A 4,793-nucleotide genomic window follows, 5' to 3' on the forward strand; every position below is an offset into this window, starting at 1 on the left:
ACAGGGGAGAGGGCAGAGCAGCAGTCCCTGCGAGGACAGTGATGCAGCGGGGGCTGTGGCCTTCAGGGAGGTGACAGCAGACCCTGAGAGGGGCAGTAGGACAAGGGCTACCCTGCTGACCAGGTAAAGGAGATGGGGTGGGGGAATATGCCCCATGCCAACCAGGAGGGGACAGCGACCACGTGCCACGACCTCCATCCCCTCAGCTGCCACGGGCCCCTATCCTGAGCTGCACGCAGGGACCAGAAGGCTGGAGCAGACATTTGGGGTCCTGCAGGATCCCACGCCGTGTCCTGTGGCCTCTCCAGGGAGGGACACTGTTGGGCCCAGGGCCCGCCCCCAGTCCTGGCCTGCCTCGCAGGGTGCAAGCTCTGTGCCACTCCCACACAGCCGGCTGGCGGGAGCAGGGCACCTGGTGGCCTGGAAGGAGATTCACACGGATACGTGTGCTGGGGCGGGTGGAACATGCTGCCAGATGAAATTAGGCTCCTCAAAATTAAAAATACATGTTTACTTTAACCGGTCGGGGTGTTTGGGGAAAGATGAAAGGAAGGGGAGATGAAATGCTACAAATTAGGTAATTGGGGCCGCAGAGAGGAGAGCGTGCCGAAATGGGAGCCGGGAGCAGAGCTGCGAATTCCCGCGCAGCGCCCATTTAGAGGAAAAAAGGAGTTACATGCAAAGAGGGAAAAAATAAACAGGCAACAAAACCCCAGCCCAGCCGGCCGCCGGGTTCCATCCGTGTTCACTCAGGGAACTGACAGAGGGGACGGGCCTGCGGGCCACGCAGGGATGGGGCAGTGGGGCCGCCCAGACCTGGGCTGGCGTGGGGGCTGGGGAGGCTGCCCGTCACGCGGTGAGGCCCCTGTGGCCCCTGGCGCAGGTGCCCAGACCCGCTCTCGGAGAGTGGCTGGCGGCCCAGGCACGATGGTGCCAGGGAGGGCGAGCCGGCTGCCTGCCATGGGGACCTTCTCCCGGGGCCACGATGCGGGCTGTGGCAGAAGTGAAGACGCAGCGTGGTGCGGGGCCTGAGGAGGACTACAGGGCGGTGCGAGGACGGTGACTACAGTGCTGACGGCATTCAGGGGCTGGGTGGTGACAGGAGCCCTGGGTGCCTGCAGGGTGTGGCCAGCGGAGTTGATGGGCAGAGGGTGACAGAGGGATGACCCTGTGTTGGGTGGGCACCACGTGAGAAGACACAGGACTTCTCCCCTGTCCCGGCCCCTCCCTGGCTCAGGATGGGGGTCACATGATCAAGGAGGCCCTTGGAGCCCGGAGCTGATCCAAAGGTGCTAGGCAGTTCCTCACCCCAGCCACGGGTCGTCCCTGCGGCCCAGTGTCTCCGCCTCCCAGTGCAGCCATCATGGTCTGGACCCGAGTGGGCTCCGCTCACGGCCACCCCTGCTGGCGCGGAGGCCCCTGGGTCCTGGGCAGGTGCCTCCTGACCTCTCCTGGAGCCAAGATCGGGGTCCTGGAGGCTCTGGGGCTTTCGCACCGCTGGGTCCCCAAACACCTATGTGCCTTGTTTCAGAAAGAAGGGCTGTCGGCAGCTTCCCACCGCTGGTGCAGCGGCGCGATGGCTCCTGTGCCCACCCGCCCCAGCTTCCTCCTGCTTTCTGAGAGCCCAGGAGCCAGGCGGGTGTCCCTTTTCCAGACAAGAGGTCACACGCCTGGCTGAGGGGCTGGCCTGAGCTCTGGCATCGCCTGGCATGTAGGAGCACAGAACTGGACCTCTGCCCTCTGCCCTGGTCACAGACGCTATAGCTCTGCCCAGGGGAGCCCACGGGGCGGGCAGAGCACCCTTGCAGTCTGGCTGGGCCCCTGTGCACCCCAGTGCTTCAGTCACTGCAAAATCTAGGAGAGTAGATGCGTTGGCACATGCCTGTGTGTGCAAACCATGTGTGTACCTGTGCGCATGTGTGCTGGTATGTACCTGTGCACACACGCGCTCATATGCACATGCATCTCATGCACACACCAAGAACAGTGTTTCCCATGTGTACACACAGACACATACATGCACACCACACATGTGCATCTACACATAGGCAACGTAGCCATGGATATTTGTACAAGTGCATTGCGCAGCCACATCTGGTGCGCACACGTGTACGCACAGGGGTGCACATATGCATGTGAATACAATCTTGGTATAAGTGCACATGCACATGTATGTGTGTCTGTCATTGTATGTGGCTGGAGGAGGGAGGAGTGGCCGCCAGTCCCCGCTGTGGAACCATGAGTAAACCGCATGGATTGTATCAAGGACATGCTGTGCTTTTCACAGTTCCAGGGAAGGTGTGAGGTGCTACCTGTGAATTTTAAATTGGGCCAAATGGAGACTGGCGAGTGTCCTGAGCTTGGCAACCAGGGGTGGCTGGGTTCTTGGTCCCCTGCCCGCTGCACCCAGGGGACACCATGCCCAGCCCCCCATGCCCTCACCCTGCTGCCTGGAGTGTCCTCACCCACCTCCCCTCCGTGTGCCCCAGGCCTGCCCCTCCGCCTGCGCCCTGTCAGAGCGCACGCCTCCTCCACGGTATCTTTGGGCACCGCTCAGCAGCCTGTAACAGAAAACCCAGTCCAGCTGCGTGCACCTGTAAGGGGGGTGGACTGACTCGTGTCCGTGGGAAGCCTGGACGACGTGGTTTTCAGGCAAAATGCAATCAGGGCTCCAGCTCGGCTTCTCTGAAACCTCCTCGCTTTGCCTTGTCCTTCTGTGGTGACTGTTCTCGGGAGGGCAGGTCAGCCTCCTTGGCCCTCACCTGCGCCATGTGCGGCCCTTCCTCATTGTTTGTCTTGTACCTCCTGATGCAAGGTGACAGCTTGAGCTGGAAGTGGCCGGCCACGTGGCCAGCAGGGGGGGGGCCGGCCTTGTGGTCTGACCGCCGCCCACACTGCCCTCCTTGCCTTGCCCCAGATCCTCCGCGCTGCGCCCGCCCGGGGCCTTCACACTCACTGGCCATGCAGGCAGCCGGTCGCAAGGCCTTTCCTGCGGGGGAGGGGCTCTCAGCACAGCCCTGTGTGATGGCTGCAGGCAGGCAGGCGCGAGTCCCCGCCCCCACCCCTCACCCCCACTCGGGGCCTGGGTGCTGGGACCAGGCAGACGCTCACCCCGGTTTCACTCCTGCGGTGCCCTTTGATGGTGCACACGGTTGGTGCAGACCCGACCTGAGGGCAGGACAGAAGCTGAGGAGAGATGGAAGGGTGGCCACTGGCTTAGGCCGTCCCGGGTTCAAATCCCGCCACTGTTCCCAGCCGGTCTCCAAGGCCTCACCTGTAAAGTAGGGCAAACGTCTCCACCTCAGGGGGTGGCGCGTGCAGCACCCAGCAGAGGCCAGCACACGGTAGGTGCCGAGAAACACGTCTCCTCTCTCCTTTGCTCTGCAGAGCTGCCGGTCTAATGACAGGGATGCCCTGCCCTTGGAAGGCTAGGTGGGGAGAGGGGACAGCCAGAGGGAGGTGGCGGGAGGGTGGGAGCCCGGGGAAGCAACAGGAGCAAGTGCCGGGGGAAGGGGGGAGCCGTGCCGGGAGGCCAAGGTCAGCACCTGCCTTGTCACCATGACAGGAGCGCCTGTGCCCCGAGGCACGGCTGCCTGACCCCAAGTGCTCCTACCAGGAATGGTCCTAAAGCCCGGCCACCCTGGGCCTAAGCCCCACCCCAGAAAATGACCACTAATTCACATGAGGTGTCCTGAGAGTTTTAGGTGCTTTTGGATTTAACCACTGCCACAGTTGAGATAGAGTTTCTGCACCCCAAAGCTCCCTGTGTTCCCCGTCTGTAGTCACACAGCCCCACACCCCGTTTGTCTTTGGGGGAGGCCATGTCAGTGGAGACACACGCCGCCTTGGAGGCTGCTCCTTTCCCTTGCATGGCGCCCCTGAAGCCCACTTGCATGGTGGCACGTGTCCCGCTTGCTCTCTTTTCCTGCGGGGTCCCAGCCGGTGGCACGGACGGACCCCAGGTAACCATCACCTGTTGAAGGACATTGGGTACTTTTCGATGGGGGAACAGGACTGGAATTTCTCCCAGTCTCGGTCAATGCTAGGAGTCCTCTTGCATGTCCCCTGGTTCAGACTGGAGGATTTTGATCAAGGTCCCTCCATTGGCTCCGACCGAGGTTTGCCCGCTTCCAGGTTCCCTTGCCTTGCATCCCAGCTGGAGGGCACGAGAGGGACAATAGGACGTGTGCCAGTGACTGAAGGGGGCTTCCAATTCTAGTCTTCTCCCTGACTCCTGGCTAACGGTACTTTTCAGAGCCCTCACGTGGCTGCCCCAAGGACCCTGGGGTTCATCCCCTCGTTCGGTGGGGGCAGAGGTGGGGTGCACCTGCTCTGTCTGCTCTGGAACCAGAACCCGACACTTGACCACAGACCTCCCTTCCCCGCGCCATCAACCAAGGGTCCCCGCTTGTCTCCAAATGGGGGTTTCCTCTGGGGAAAGGCAAAAAGCATTGGGGCTCTCCCCCCCATTTGCTTGCCTGTCTCCCTGACAGTGAGGAGCCACAGACCCCCCATTTGCGAACACCGTGGGGGAGTCTAGGCCTGACCACCAAGCCAAGGTATTACCCATATGGGACAGGCCAGCAGAGCGGTGTCCTTTGTGAAAAGGAGGCTGAGGGGCTAGACGCCAGGCGCCGTGTGGGTGAGGGCCTGCCGGGGACAGTGCCCTCTATGGAGGAGGATGTGCCGGTGGGCTGGGTGTTCCCTGAAGGGTCTGGGCCTGGCCCTGTTCTGGCCTGGGCACTACCCTCTGTCCTGGCTGAACCAGGTCCCCGGGCTCCTGCTCCCCCGGG

General features: G+C 62.3%; 1 long non-coding RNA gene across 1 annotated transcript; it reads right to left on the minus strand.

The window, feature by feature from the left end:
• Positions 1-490: 490 nt before the first annotated feature.
• LOC150003934 (uncharacterized) lies at positions 491-2,513 on the minus strand. Its single transcript, XR_016512242.1, has 2 exons — positions 2,470-2,513; positions 491-1,521 (listed from the first exon to the last, which is right to left on the minus strand). It is a non-coding gene; the product is annotated as an uncharacterized LOC150003934 (long non-coding RNA).
• Positions 2,514-4,793: the final 2,280 nt, after the last annotated feature.

The sequence above is a fragment of the Furipterus horrens genome, unplaced genomic scaffold (genome assembly GCF_987537825.1).
Source record: "Furipterus horrens unplaced genomic scaffold, mFurHor1.1.pri manual_scaffold_7, whole genome shotgun sequence".
NCBI classification, from domain to species: Eukaryota; Metazoa; Chordata; class Mammalia; order Chiroptera; family Furipteridae; genus Furipterus; species Furipterus horrens.